At 34.5% G+C, this 16,901-nt stretch overlaps 1 long non-coding RNA gene across 1 annotated transcript in view; it reads left to right on the top strand.

Annotated features, from left to right (window-relative positions):
- Window positions 1-16,901, top strand: part of LOC121077535 — a 112,062-nt gene that overhangs the window by 78,928 nt on the left and 16,233 nt on the right. The window contains exon 3 of the long non-coding RNA XR_005824121.1: window positions 11,127-11,233. This is a non-coding gene — a long non-coding RNA (uncharacterized LOC121077535). The remainder of the gene's footprint in view (window positions 1-11,126; window positions 11,234-16,901) is intronic.

The raw sequence follows: 16,901 nt of genomic DNA, 5'->3' as shown, positions 1-16,901 counted from the left end.
TAGAATAACTTCTGTCATAAGGACAGGATAATCCTGATTTCTCAGTTCAGACCTGTAAGTAGAATTCAACTGCCAAGATTGCAAAAGGATACACATTTTGGTGATTAAGACCAATAGAACCCACAAGCATTGTCCAAGACATGCTGAGGCAGAATGTCAGGTGTACTAGACTAATGATTCTTTGTGATAAGCTGTTACAGCTGAAATAAGCTGATATCAGCAACAAATTTGAAAAAGGAAAAATAAGTTTTACTGTCTGACCCTTTGAGAAAGAAATGACTAGGCAAAACCCTGTCCTCTTCCCCCAACATATTTGTTGCCTTCTGCTTAGCTTTGTTTGAATGTGACTTTTGCCTGAGATTTTAACTTCAGAGACTAAAGGCAGAAAGGGGAAAGTGCACTGAGATCAATATACTAAAGAGTTATGACCAGTTGTACTATCCGCATTTATTTATATATAAACCATGCAATTTGTGAGCCTAAGCACTGTCTTAGCTGTTGAGAATTGGCATGTCAAGAGTTGTGAGTTCTTTTTGTATTTCTGAAGCAATTTGTCCCAAATGCATACTTATGTCAGCAGTACGAATGTGTGCATAGTCAATTAGAATGCTTTTCTATTTTTAAAAAATATTATAAATTCTGTAGTGTTGTTCTTCAGCTTTTACCTTCTATAGATAAAACAAAAAAATCCACCCTCATTTAAGTACCCACATTTAAGACAGAACACAAAATGTCTTGCCGTTCTGCAAAGCAGCTAGTGACTGTTCATGATGACAGTTTCAGAGGCAGCAAAAATCAGAACAGCTTTAGTACCAGCATTCACTGTCTTCTTCCTGGGTGCACTGATTTCCTAAAGTGAAGACAGCATCAGACTTAAATTTAATAGTGGCTATTATGAAATATCTTGGTTACATAATGCAAATGAGAGATTGAATTGCAACCTTGATATTTAACAGAATTATTATTATTAATTGTTTGTTTGTTTTGATTTTAGATGGTTGCAAAAGAACAATATATTAATAGGAATGTCTGCTGGAGAACTTGGTGAATGTTTTTTGGGGGGAGCAAGTCTCATTTCTTATCATGTCTTAATGTTTTTCTCCTATAAAGCAATATAGTGCAGCTGTGTAAATTGTGTCCTAGTGCTGAAGAGTATATCTGGGATGGTGGAAGAGTCTCAATATCTACAGATACTTCATTTATTACCACAGAAAGACTGAAATACTGACATTTGACTTTAATATTTTTTCTTTTATGAATATAACTCCTGGGGACCCTGGGGACTTGGTGATCCTTGTGGATCCCTTCCAACTTGGATGTACTATGATTCTTACTCTATACCACCTCAATGCCCCAGAACTGAATGATTCACCAGTCAGTTAACATGCAGTATTGCTCCTAGAAGCTAATTACTGTGTTTTAGAATTAAAAAATGAAGCTTTTTTCACATAGGAAAAAACATACATATGTTGCTACAATGCTGTTATGTTTGGCCATAAATAATTTGATTTGGGAATGGTCAACCTTAGTTCTTCTTGGTTTACTAATGTGACAGGCTTTTTTTACCTGTGTCATTCTGTGGGATGTAGAACAGGTGGGAAGCTGCTGAGAAATATGCCATCGTGTTATGCCTGAATTATTATGTGGATAAAATTTACCAACTTTCATCCTCCACCTTATTTGGAAAGATGCATGAAAAATAAGTGGCTGTTTCTAGTGAAGGCAACTGCTACTCAATCTAGAATAAGTATTCTGTTGTGAGAAGATTTACAGTGTCAGTCTCATCTGCTTTATGCAATTACTGCATCCTCTTGGGCCTTTACTGCTGCTTCTCCACTCCAGTTTTCAATTTTTGGACTTCTTGTTTGTCTAACTGCTCAGATAATATGGAAGGTGAAGAATGACCAGACAGAACTGAAATGCCATTTTGTTATGCTTAATATCTGATTAAAAAGAGCTGGCCCATCTCTAGTGTTCATGCGCGAATACTTTCTCTCTCAGGCTTTTTAAATTGAGTCATAATTGCCTATGCCAAAAGCTGTCAGTACAACAGGGTAGAAAGCAGTCAGCTCTTTTTACTCTTTGTGTTACATAAAGTTCTTATTTTGGAAGAATGAGCAATGATAAAGAACTGTTGCAGTGCTTTTGGTAGATCCCTGTTTTCACAGTAACTGTGAAGTTCATGGTGCTTGTAGTATTGATCTCTTTTTCTCTTGTAAGGAAAGAATTCAAAATAAAGCAATAGGAATTTAAGAGCAATATACAGGGAAAATAGGGCTGGACATCTAGAAACATTTGTATCTAACATGCACATTCCTGCATCCAGTGTAATAGTGTATGAAAATGTGTAAAACGTGAAACTGAGTAAATTGTTTCTACTGTGGCATGCACATTAGGAGATGCTATTGTCTAAATGTTCTTTAAAAGGAAAATTAAACACAAACCATTCTTATATCTATTATACATATAGCACAGTATACTGACTTCCCTAATCATGTGTGATTTTATGGGTAGTATAATATTTGCAGTGTTTGCAATCTCAGTAGAGAATACTATCACTGTTTACTGTAGTATCCACTTTTACAAGTGGACAACAGAATTCCTAAAGATTTTTGAGAACTCGTTTATTTTCCTCCTCATAAATACTCAAATGACTTTTAGGACAATTAATGGAAACAGAGCTATATTAACAGAGCAATTAATGAAAACAGCTATAATCTAGCTTCAGACCATTTGTTGCAATTAAGTAATAATTTAGCTCTCTGTAACCTACAAGGTAATGCTTCTGAAGTTCTGTTTTTATTTATTTATTTTTTATTATTATTTTTTTTTATTACCTGTAGCTGAAAATCGGTCTCGAGAATTACAACATCTATGGCAATATGTGTTCATGCATTAATTCACTGAGTCAATGCTTTCTGGTTCCTCCTTTACTGAGGTGACAATGGCTTTTGTGAAGCTGTTCTGCAACAGAACGAACTGCTTTCTCAACTAATGACTCATTGTTTTTGTACATTATGCTTTAAAAATTTCAAAGGGGACAATCCATCCCCATTAAATAGATGTAACTTCCCTAGGTTGCTTGTATTCTTCCTCATGCTATTACATTTCTGCTGTTATATGACTGCAGCTATCAAATGACACTATGGTAAGGAAATATATTTAGCTGACACAGAAGCAGAAATCCAACTGACTGCAGGCTCTGTAAATTTGCCTTATAAATGCTCCTTGCCTTTATAACATATCGAGCAAAACTAGAAATGATGAAATTCTTTGTAAAGTACAAAATGCTAGAACATAAACAAGCCATGTTTTAGAGGGAAAAGCATGTGTTTACCTAAACGGAGGTAGCACTTAGTAACTAAAATAAGAATGCAAAAGCAAATGTGTTGTTATACATGATATAAAATCACAACGCAGAAATTATTTATTATATGCATGCTTTATAAAGCGAACTGCATCCAAGGTGGCTGATTTACTTGCCAGCTGTAGGCTGTCTTTTTGTTCTTCTTGCATGCATCAAGTAGCATAAATATTATGTAAGTGGTGGAATTTATTTTTCCGGACAAGAAAGATGATGATGACTAGTAACTACAAATCGGATAGCTCTTTTAACTTTGTAATATCCAGGTTATGTCTGATTATTTGGATTTGAGATTTGGAATCTGGGCAAGTCACAAGGTTGGAAGCATAAAAGAATGGCTTCTATGTATAATTAACCCCCCAAAATCCTTAATTCCAAAAATCCTTAATCACAATTAGGTCAAACATAAGCTATTGAGTATCTTTGGTATGAGATCATTGATATACTCAGTGTTTTTTAAGATAAAATAGTGAAAATCTGGCAGATCAGTAGCCTTGCTGTGTGATACCTGAGAGGAGAAGGATATTGGGAAAGCATTAATATGTTACATCATTGTTAATTCCAAATATAGGTTATCTTAATACTGTACTTCCCTAATGACAGAATATTGCTGCAACTCAGTACTTCAAGTTCCTTTGAAAGTTCCATTTCTCAAGATAAATTCTAAGACAAGGTATTCCTTGGAACTGTTTAGCATTCTGTAGCCTTCGTAATTCAAGACAACTTGTTACAGCACCACACTTACCACTGTGAAATTGTGTACCCCTGTAGGCTTATTTTCTGGTACCATGGCCACCTCACGGCAAACTAAGCAAGCAATGTTGGAAGGTACGTATGTGAATTAACAGTGTGCTTCAACCTCGGCATTTTTCATCATCTGCCAGCAGCTTTGTGTTTCACAAAATTCTATGCTAAACTGTCTGCCTGCATCGTGGAAATCATCCTATTTGGGCAAACTGTATAATGTCCTGATTTCCAGTATGACCTTGATCTTTAAAGAAAGAAAGAAAAGTTACTGTGCTATTCAAATCAGTATAAGGTAAAGATATTGTAAGGAAATCCTTAAAAGTTCTGTAGCCTCTTTTATCAGTAGCAATACAATAAATACTGCATTCTGTTTTTCTTGGTGGTGTTTCATCTGTCATATTTCATGTTTAACATCATTTAAAGATTTCAAAGGAAAGGCTAGATGACAGACCTATCTGTTGAGGGATATCTGTTCTTTTTTCAAACTGGTTTCTAGTTTTGATTAATCTTTTGAATGACCGTATTTTATTTTTCACCATACACATTTTAATTAAAATACTGAATCTGAGATGTTAACATTCAAAGCGAGAATTGTATAAATGTGCTTATAATACAAATATATTATTCGTATGTTTATACCAGTCACTTCAAAATTACCTATCTCATTTATCTCTTAATTATATTGTCTGGTCTGGCTTTAACGCATTCTCATTTGTTTGTACTAACAAGGGTGAGGGGTAAGGATCATAAGTAGTACACCTAAAACACCTCAAAAAATGCAATCCTGATATTTTTCCACGTGCTGCTTTCTTTGTAATGCACATACATCTATTAGTACTAGGGGACAAGTTTTCTATGCAAAATTATGTTCTGATAAAAATCTGTCCCAAAATGGTGCCAAATCTCTACATCCAAACATTTACAAAAAGTCTAAAAATGACTTAGTAGTAGTATGTGTAAGTGGTAGTAATTTGAAGATTAGTGCATGTGGGGAACTCATTTGGTAACTGATTTATGTTAACCTCGGTTCCATCATAAAGGAGAAAAGGCTTGCAGCAAAATAGGCTGACACAAAATGTATTTTTCATTTCATTACCAGTGTTACACTTCCAAAAGCTTTCTACCTTTCCTTCTACAAGTTAACACCATGCAGGAGGTGTTAGCTTTGTAGTGCTTGAACTCTTAAACCTGATCTCTGGGGGAGTGAGGAGGCTGTAATTACTATGAACTTCTAGTGCTGATGGTGAAAGAAAACTTGATATTCACAAAAACTCTCAGTAGAAGCTGGACTAGGACTTCGTTAACTTGATACCTCTAATACCACTAATTGATGCCTTGGCTAGGTTTCCAATGGAGCATGACTTCAGTGGTTTTCTTTAAAAATATTTTCCCCAGATACACATTAAATTGACTTTTAAATAGCTCACAATTGCTATCAGTTACAATGCCACCCAGAAATCTGAACTGTCAAGTGTCTTTATGTTTTTTGTTTTTTTTTTTTTGATATGGATGAATGTTTTAAGTACTACGAGAAATTATATGTATAGTGTATAAATGTAATCTTCAAATGTACTAGTAACCCAGAACATGATTTAAAAGCCTGAGACCTGCTTGAAAACAAAAACCTTAATATGATTATGTATGCTTTATTCTGCTTTTGAAAGAAAATATAAGAAAAAGAATGCATGAAACATAGCAGATGAATTAGTAGCTTGCTTTTGTAAACCTGTCAAGAGAGGAAAAAGTTTTAAGCCAATTACTAGCTTTTCTTGAGATTTGCAACTTTTTTTAAAGGCAACTTTCATGTTAAGAATTTTTTAATTGTCATGTTAAAAATGTCTCACCTCTCACATTCTTTTCTTGTGTTTGAACTTGTCACTGTGAACTGAAAATAAACTAAAGGTAACCAAAACGGAATATGTGGAATAAACCATTCAATAAAGAAGAGAAATAAAAAAAGTAGCAAACAGTCTTTCATATTGTTCGAAAAATTAACTAACCCAGTTTTTGTTAATTACCACAGAAATTATGATTTTTTTAATGAGACTTTTTTGTTTTTACCAGAGAGCTAATGTCCTTTGTGCCACAAGTCAAATGTGAAGAAACACCTTGATGTACTACTTTGTAAAATATTATTAGAGTAAGACATAGGTTTTAAAACTACAGGAGTCAGCAGACATGATGAGTGACTTCCTAGTTCTTATTTGTGATTATTTCAATGTTTTATCTATAAATCATCATTTGCATCATCTGTTTGTTGTTGTTTGTTTGTTTGTTTGTTTTAAATCTCCATAAAGGTAAAGGTTTGTGAAACATAATTTATCCCTTCTCAAAGACAGCGGAAATGAGGGACAAAAAAGAAAGTCTGTGTGTTTCCCTTCTGAGTTTGTCACTCTCTTTTTAAAACTAATCCTTTCTACATTGATTTTATTGGCTTTTCAGATCTGTAAGTTTTCTGAAAGAGAATAAAGAAATATATGAGATCAAGGATTGCATGTTATTTTGATTTCCTTATCATTTCTTTTTCTGGATACATTCTGTCAAAAAGATTTGAACAGGTATTTAGCAGGGGCAAATGTAAACTGTGGATTTCACTTACGCATGCTTAACAAAAAAAGGTATTAAAATATAAAACTGTCTGAATAAAAACATGCACGTGATGGTTACCTGGAAAGTTACCTGGACAAAAATTAGAGTCAGATAGCTAAGAGTGAACTAAAATCTTTTCAGTACACCACTTGACCACTTGAATTCTCGTAAAGGTGTCTCCATCTTTCTCTCCATATTAAGAATAGATTCAGCTCTATCTCAGTGTTTCCCGTCATCTTGAACTATATTACTTCCCTCACAGTTTTGAAACTTAAAGGAATTGTGAAAAATAATTCATTCTCAAGAGATCCAAGTCTACCACAAATGCAGGTAAAGCAGCTTCACTAGAGCTATTAGAATTAATACCAGCTGACATTCTAGCCACCATATCGCTTGCTTTTCTAAGTGTCTGTGATCCAGTGAATTAAGTAATGCTGCAAATTTGATCACAGTGCTCTTATTTTTCATCTAGGTATTACCTCTGCTTCTTTACCCTTGATTCAGTTCTCCTTTAAGCAATTGTACTTAAGAAGTAGTGGATATTTTCTGATACAACTGATTACAAGTGGTTCAAGTGGTTTCAAATTCACTAAATCACTTGATTTTTTTTTTAATTTTTATTATTATTATTATTTTTTTAAGTAGCAGTTCCTCAGTATCTAAATAGAAGCAAGCAGGAGGACGACAGTAGTGGTTAAACAGGGCTGAAGGTGAATGTATTTTCTTCTGAGCTCTGTTAACTTTTGATCTTTAATTTCAGCTGGAGCTTTGACTGTGCTAATTGTAAAACAAACAAAAAACAACCAACCAACCAAAACCAAGCAAACAAAGCAAGCAAAGAAAACAAAACTGTGGGCTCACTAACTGATGACTGACTCTTACACAAAAAATGGACTTCCTGCACAAGGAAGCATTTCCCTTGCCCATGTGAAACTTAATTTTTCCTTTTTATTTTTACTTTATATATCAGTTTGCAGCAATACATACCAAAACGATAAAGAAGCACAGTTGACAGAATGATGATTTTCCAGGCAATGTACAAAAAGCCTCATTTTTGAGTGTAGTCTGAGTTGTATAGATTTCAGCATAGTTCTGTATTCATTATGTTGTATTTCAAAAGCTTTACATGACCCTGAAATGTAGTTCTTTATAAAAATAAAATAATAAAAAAGTAGCTTTGGCTTTATAAGTGTTGAATTTGCAAATTGAATTGTAAATCTTCCCAATGTCGAGATGTTCCCAATTTTTGAATGTAATTTTTCTATTTTAAATGGTCTCTCAGGTTTCTTTCTGCTATGTTTTTAAATGTAGATGAGGAAATCATCCAAATGGTCTTTTTTTGAATATGGTCTTTTATCTGTGGACTTTATCTAATACACATGCGTATATGGATTTAGCTAAGAGATAAAGTACTGGATTGTATTGCTGTGTCTGACTGCCAGTATTGTTCCTGATAATGACTGCAGTACAGAGAAAAAGCACTGTCCACAGCTTGAGCTTGATTGTACACTCTGTCATAGAGAAAGTCAGGGAAAACATAAGCTTCCATTTGTGAAACAAACAAACAAAAAGACTATGTTCATTTCAGCTGTTTCAGTAAGAGCAAATAATCTCAGAAAAGCGATGAATGAGGCTTCCTACTGCTCATCTACTTTATGCATATCAGTCAATTTTTTTCGAAACAAAAATACCATGTACAGACTGTGTCCATGTGTCCTGTATGTCCATGTAAGTTATGACATGCTTAGTTCAGCTTTTTTTCTTGCTTTATTTTATTTCATTTTCTTCTTGAAAAAATAGGCTGATGTATTCCTCTGAGGCTTATGTCTTCAGGAATATTTAGGGTAGTCCCACTGATTAAGATTTTCATATTCGTACAGAATGTAATCAGCATGAAATTGCATAAAGAAAGTCATCCTGCTGTTTTGGCAGTGAAAATGCAGAATAAACAACTCAAAATTTGTCTTCTACCTTTCTGAAGTATGTGATGGGTTAATCATTCATAAAGCAACTATTGTCTTACAAGTATGACTTACAGCTGAAGAGAAATGAAAAATAAATGCCGTGCTGTTATTTTTCTTTATTTGAAGACATTCCATGATGTCTGCATGCAGGGAACGTTGGACAAGTGTTTAAAGTGATCAAGCTACTATTTGTTAAGGATTTTGAGAGAACTGAAAAAGCTATTACTAAATGGCACGCCACTTCATTTTTTTAAAATGCTATAAAAGCTTACAGAATAGGTAACAAGACTGAGTAAAGAAAAATAAATACTAGGGGTTTGCCTAAAAAAGACAGACATAGGCTTTTAATTTTTAATATAAGTAAACTTTATTTCAAGTCCCACTTGTGGGAAAAGTAACTGCAGATCAAGAAAAATATGACTGAAGTAAGCCTTTCAGATTCGTAGAATGATTCATAGGCAACTTCACTGATGATGCATGTAGTGGTGGGTTTGGGTGGGGTGTCTGTGCTGCACGACTGAATTCTGCACATTCAGTTGCAATTTGTTGACTTTTTTTTTCTTTTCCTAGCCTCCATATTGTATCTTAATGAAATGACTTAATAAGGTGTGTTTTTAGTGGTGGTGGTGGTGGTGGATTTTTTTTTTTCCCCTCACAACTATAAACCATTTTACCAAATTCACTGCACCAATTTGCAAACGTGATGTTTTGGGCATAAAAAGAGAAATTAATGGAAACCTCAGTGAGTGAAGAACAACCTTATATAGGAGGTTGTCTAGAAAGTGTCTGATTTTTTAGATTCTCTATTGAAGGGTGCTTAGGGAGAAAAATAAAAGGTAGAAATGCTTAAAGATCTTTCAGAACAAACAAACATTTTTAGCTACATATAGTCTCTATTTTTGAAAAGCAGCTTCTAGAAAAAAAAAGTTTGTTTAAAATTTAAAACTTTTTTAAACTTTAATGTTTAAAAACTTTTTTTTGATCTTAGGAAATAGGAATTATGGACAATGCAGTTATTCTTTTAGTGTCTTCCTCCCCCCACCCAGTCAAATCTACTTAGGAGCAAGTGTACATTTTTAAGCTTCATAATGGCTGAGAAGTTTGCTTAAGAAAAACCTGTCTCTTTACCCATTATATGTGTTCTGTATGAGGAGCTTTGTGATGGGTGAAACAGCAAGGTCTAAAGCAACAGAAACATGGTGGAAATATGAGAAGATAAGGACAGCTGTGTGGAGATAGGACTTGTTAATGTTGAGTTTCAAAGCCAATATAATGTTGTACTTTATACTTCAAAGAAAGATTGATAAAGTGGTAGCATTTTGATATTAGAATCTATACTTTCTTTTTAAGAGAAGTGGTAGTTCCTACAATTTATTTAGATTTGTTCACAAAAGGTTTATTGACTTCAGGTGCAAGTGTCTTGGAAAACAGGTTGCCTTTCTGGTACCAAAAGATTAATGTTAGAATTTAATTCAGGGCTTTGAACTCAAGCTTATGTATTTTAGGTAATAAAGGAGTTCTGACTGAGGTGTTTCTTCCCATCATTTCCAAACCTGTCTGAACCACTGTTTAGATCACAACAATTGCCATTACGTAAAAATATATGAGTGTCTGAAAAATATCAGTATACTAATGGGGGAAAAAATGGACCAGTTCTTCTACTTAACTACTACTTTAAATGCTTGTCTGTAAAATGCAAGTATCTGCCAATCTTGGCTGCTGATCTTGTCAGTAAAATTGGGTGTTTTCTGTTTTATTACTTTTATAATATTGATAGCAATGATATTGTAATGACTTCTATTTATTGGGGGAGCTAAATCAGTCTGATTGTGGGCTAGTAACAGCCACAAAGTTCTGCAAGTCACTGCAAGTTCTGCAAAGGTCACTGCAAGTTTGTGAAAATATTACAGAATGCCATGGTGGATGCATTTTTGTGTCGGAAAGTGTTGGTGAGTTACTGTGCCAGGGTAATTGAAAATAAATACATAACAGCTGTTATTAAGCAACATAAGTACAAAATAAATTTGTTCCCAAGGACACCATTGTGCATGACAAAGGACAGAATAATCCCTAGCTACTAACTTTTAGCATAGGGGGATTAGCTTCTTTCCACCTTTCTTTCTGATGTTTTTTCAGGATTTTTCCATGCCGACTAAGGGCTTTATACAGAGATGGTTACCTTGGTGGAAAATTCAGGTGTCCAATTTGCACTCAAGATTTATTAAACTTCTGAAAACTTGTACTTATGGCAGACTTGCATATTATTTGGTTTTGACAAAAAAAAATTGGTTTGGCAAAATCGTCTAGAACCTTCAGGGAACTGGAAGAAAGAAACCCAACGGTTACTTATGCACATCTGTTCTTCTATTTGTAATTCCTACTATTGCTTAAATCAATGTCTGTATGTGTCAATTTTATGTACTGTTGTAACTGATCCATTGTCTTTCCTCTATGGTTTCCAGAAATTGCTGTTTATGAACCTGCTGTAAACACTTATGTGATTCAAGCCTCTTAAAGGACAGTGAATTACATATGAAAATTTCGTGGCTGAATAAGTGGCAGTAACATGGTAAGTATCCAAAATAAGTTCATGTAATGCATACCTTTCAGTTTCCATTTCCCATGGGAATATGTCAGAAGACAAGCTACATTACTAAGTTAACCAAACACAAATTTGCCATACAATTTTTCCATGCATTCAAATGGGACATGAATATTTTGCTTCCTAAGCTGCACAATTACCCTCAAGCTCATGTTGCAATGTGTCAGTAAAATGACAGCTTCCCCTGAATGACAACTCAAAGCTCTAGTGAAAAATGATATGATTTGTAAACCAGGGTTTGTTCAAAGAAAAGACTCGGTTCTTGAATGACTATTTTGCATTGGCATCACAGCTGATCTGCTTTTTACAATACATCTTAAATTTACTTACTTTAAAATGACATGCTTAAATGGAGTTGTAATGGTGTGTAACATCGTATCACAGAACATACTGTAGTAGCACCTACTAACATAACTTGTTGATAGCAATTAAAAATGCTCAGCAATGAGGCACATATTCTATGTGATTTAGTAAAAACAAGTCAGTGGTAATGGGTCTCAGAGTTCGTAAATGTTCACCTTACTGGCAGACTTTTTTATCATGCCTTTCATTGTCTCTTGAACAGTTACGGTCTCCAGCCATTTCTCTAATGGAGGCCTTATTTTTCATGTAGCATAAGCCCCTACTTACCTCCCTGAATGTCCATTTGTATGAAACTGTTACACCTGGCATTTCATCTTATTTATTCTTAAGTTCCTTTGATGGCATCTTGCTTAACAAAAAAGGTGAAATGGTATCTTACATGTGTGAGCATAGGAAAGAAGTCTTAGGCTGAAAGTGAACTTGGAGAGTTTCACACAGTTTTCATCCTCATGCATAAAGATAAAGGTCTAAGTATGAATTACCTTAAGGTTTGCTATGCATCTTAAATACGAGTTTTGGAACTTGAGTTCATATCTGTGCTATATGTTGACTGTATATAGTTTCAGTTCTTGGAACAAGGAATTGACTATATAACATCTTTGTGTGGCAACTAGAATGCAGCTCTATTTGTACTTGAAGACTAAGGAAGCTGCAAAATGTGTAATAATAATAATTATAATAATATGATGGTTCACAAAGTAAGGAAAATAACTCCAAACATTTAAAGTGTTTTTGAACACTTCCAAAGTATTTGGAAAGTCTCCGTGATTGTTTTCAGGTGTAGTAAGAGAGAAAATGGAGAATGAGTGGATACTGAAGGTGGATTAAGTGGATACTGAAGACATTAAAGAGAATAATGCTATTGTCCCTCTTGCTTAATTTTTCTTTTGTAGCATAAATATATAGAGAGAGTACATAAAACATGGGAAGTAATTTGAATTGGTTTACAAAACCTTGCTGGTTTGCAAATCGTTAGAACGTTTCAACTGCATTGCCTAGTTCTGAGTTAGTATCTAGGCATTTTGCATTATATTATACCTTGGAATTGTGTCTGAAACTTGTGGCTACACGATACGGTTTCTGAGACTTGGTATTTAAGGTTGAAGGAGTAGAGCAACTTCTAGGCAAGATCTCTGGTATGAAGTTCTGGTCACAGTGACATCTATAACTTCTTTGTCTAAATAATACTGATGGGTTTGTCTTTCGACTGCACATCAGTGCAGGAAATTTATTTTGACTCTACTCTCTTCTTAGCTTCTCAGATTCTTCATGTTTATGTTCATAGAATTTCTTGAGATATTCCTGTAACACTTAAGAAATGATTCTCTAATTAATCATGCCATATATATTCAGTATCAAACCCAAAGACTTTTTTATAAGAATTTTTTATAAGAGGAGTAGTGGATATCTGCATATCATCTGAAACGCTGATGTTCCACACTTAAGAAAAGTAGCATTTCTAGTATATCAGTAAACTACATCGATAGGCATTCACAGAAAGAATTAAATAACTTTAATGTCTGCCATATACTGACTATCCTGCAAACTCTGGACATCATCCTACTCTTGTTACTCCTGTTTTGTTGAGGAGTGATTCTCATCTTACTTTTTGTAGCTAATAGTTATTTAGCAGCCATTAGCTGGCAGCAGTTGATTTTATTTTTCTTTTACTATTTTTTCCTCTAGAAAAAGAGTTCTCCTGCTGGAACTCTTACTCTTCAGCATTGGCAGAATTATCATTTTGCTAAATTTGGCATCAGAGAGAGTCTTTTCCAGTTTTAGAAGCTTGACGATTACTTCGGTGTATTTGCAAGGCTGTGCCTTACATAGACATATATATTCTTCTCTTTCCTGTCTTTCCTTCTTCTTTAGCTATCTGCTTTTGCTTTAGCAAGCAGTCAGTCACCGTAAATAACATAAACAGTCATACAACATAATGTAGGAGTTCCCAGTTTACTGCTGATACTGAGAAGTAATCATCTTCCTATGGGGGAAAAAAAAAAAAGACATTAACTTACTCATTAGCATCTTAGGGAAATAGTATCTGAATATTTGGGTGCGGGACACCCTGTGTGTGCTTGGTAATCACAGGAGTGGGCCCAGCACTAGGGGCAGCAGTTTATACCTAACATAATTATTCCTTACTTGTTTCATTAAAATAAATAATGCAATTATTGATGATATACTAACTGGAAAAATAACACCTGTACACTGTTTCTTCCATGCTGTTATGTGTACTGGCAGTTTATGTGGGTGTGGTATTAAGGCTTCATTGGAAAATGTTTGGGATGACTTCAATATCCATGAATGGCAAATCCTTACACCAGTTATGGAGGTCACCTCAAATGAGTTACATTTCTTCAAATAGGCTTCTGCAAAGATCTCAAATAGCTAGACAGCATTTTCTATGCAGCCAGGCTAGTGAAACTTTCACTTGCTGCATACCAGGGATTGGTATCCTGTATAAATATCCTGAGTAAGGGCTGTATCGTATGTGATGAGTAAGAGAGAACATCATTCATTTACTTTTTAAGCTTCATATGCCGTTTAATTTTCCCCATAAGAAGGTATACCTGAATGTCCGTTCACACATCTCATTGGATTATTGCTTGAACGGTATTTCAATGTTTGTGTCGCTTTTAACTGAAGGTGTCATCACCAAAGTATTGGGACATAGCAAACACAATGGTTAACGATGCATATCTTTTTGGCTTGGCTGGAAAGAGACTTCACTATTCCTGTGTGAGTACAGTTCAATTGGCTTTTTAAGGACAGTTGATAGTAAGTAGAACATTGCCACCTTTTGGTCATAAAGATAAGATGTATGGTTAAAGCAGCAGCATTATGCAAGTTGGGGATGCTACAGCAAAACTGTTTAATCGTATATTCATTTGTAATGTAACTGCTCAATAATGGTAGCCTAGTTCAGTTGAGGTTGTAGGCATCATTTGTTTTGATTGTGTGTATTTCACATCATGGTGATGTGTTTAGAGAGAATATATTATGCTACATACTAATTATGTTTTCCTGAGAACTGAATTACATATGCATTGTGAAGATAGTATGAAGGCTACCATGGTTACCATTGTGCACCCAGCAACTTATTTTATACAGTGCCAATTAATCTGAGGTAATGCTTGAGAGAGGAGAATTGAATAAGGAATGCTAGTGTCTCAGCTGAAAGATGGAAATTAGATATAAAAGCACAGCTTTTATTGAAGATTATATGTCAGGGTCAACATCTATAAATGAATCCAATGGTAAGACTAAAACCAGTAGTTCTGTCCTACATAAAAATAAAACAAAACAAAACAAAAAATCTCTATGTAGGCCTAATTGACACACAAGAAACTCTTCTTCTTTATCAAGGATATTCTCTGAATAGGAGGTTTTTCCCTTCACATGATTTTAATGAGGTATTCATGCAGTGCAGACTGTAATTGGAGATTATTGCTATTTCAGAAAGAGCATGCACTTCCATGATGCAAAGACATCTAAGCCTGATGTTGGCTACAGATACTAGGGACAAATCTTATACCTCTGTCCAAAGACTTCCAGCTGGAGAAGACTGGGTATACTACAGTTCTAACTCTGTCCTGATCGTGACAGTTACTCAGTTTTGTCAACTTATATTAGTGGGAGGTAGATGGCAAAATTAATGGACAAGCTGTATATAAAGTACAGTTCTAATTCTTACCTTCCCACCTCTGCATGTCTATTTTGCACTGGGACAAATGGTTTTAATAGAGCAAGAGAATCCAGTCCAGAGCATTCAGATCCAGACTCCTCAGTTGTTCTGAATGCAAAACAATGCTGTTGTAATTTCTAAATGGGAACTTGGAGGAAAAGTCAAGTGAATACATCCGATAAGTTCCTGACAGAATTGCAGATTTTCTGCTTGAATGTTTTTGTTAGATTCCCTGTGCATATTTGTATCAACACAGCATAAAAGTGTTAACGAGTAGCTGCAGAGCAGTGTACTGTGTAGTGTCACGGCCACTCATCTCGATGCTTTTTCTGCTGCTGTAGGAGTCTTGTAGTGTTCTGTTATTGATTCTCACTGCAGCAGCTGTTCATACCTTGCAACAAAGATCTAACTTAGCTATAATGAAGCAAATCACTAAAGATTGGTAATACCAACATTTTAAAGCTGTTTCAGGATAAAAAGATTTAGACAAACTTCAAGATGGGTTTAAATTTTTTTTGTGTGCCTTCTTACCATCCTGTAAAATGTACATAAGATTAAATGTTCGGTGTTCAATGTTTAGCAGAAATTTTATCATATGATTCTGCAAAATGTATGAATGGTTGGATTTAAGTTAACTAGCTAACTTTATACTGAAACAAATGAGGGAATGCTTGTAAGATTCATTCTGCTGGCTGAGCAACATCATTTTCTATGGGACTAGCAAATTTTGGCAAAGAAGTAATGGTAACAAACAGTTGGGAGGTAGTAACTTCAGCTTCCACAGATGTTCCAGCAGTAAACAATTGCCTAAGGCAACAGCTTCAATGCTTAACTCATGGAATATTTATCTTAAATAATAAGAAAAAATAATTTAAAAAATCTAATAAAAAGCATAGACACTTTTTGCAAGTGTTATTCATTAACACAGTTCATTGGCTTCTGTGACTTGCAACTGTATTATTACTATTTACCATTAAAAACTAATTTGCTGTACATAGTAAAGAACTTTTCTGTAATCTAAGGAATTTTCAACAGAATTCCTGGGTTAAAACAAATACCAAATTTCAGTAACTATTCACTCTTTAGTGATAAGTCACTCTTAAACTTTTTCTACAACATTATTAGCACTCTGGTAGTTGGACTGAAGATATTTAACTCAACTTTCTGCAGAATTAATCATAGGACTCTTTTAACCGTAATATATAATGAACAACTCTTTCGCAATGCTTTGAAAAATAATATAGTGGGAAATATCTGTCTGGTAGATGTAAATCAAATATTTTTTTTCCTGATTACCTTGTGCTGAGTGAAATTTAGATTGTTTACGTTCATATACATCCTTCTTTTGATCCTAAGAACACGGCTTAATTTTTTTTTTTTTTTCGGAGGTGGGCCGAAGCTCCTGATCAGGGTACTTCTTCAGTCAAGTCAGTATAGCAGAGAAAAGTTGCAGTGATTTATGATAATAAATCCATATAGTTTATGCAGTTATCTTTTTATCTAATTTCAAAAATAAATAATTGAGCTGTATAAATGCCTATTAGTGGAAAACCAACGGACGTAGTTTATAAATAGAAACCGTAG

This window comes from Cygnus olor, chromosome 13 (assembly GCF_009769625.2).
Source record: "Cygnus olor isolate bCygOlo1 chromosome 13, bCygOlo1.pri.v2, whole genome shotgun sequence".
In the NCBI taxonomy this organism is placed as follows: domain Eukaryota; kingdom Metazoa; phylum Chordata; class Aves; order Anseriformes; family Anatidae; genus Cygnus; species Cygnus olor.
This window is presented reverse-complemented; position numbering and strand designations above follow the sequence as displayed.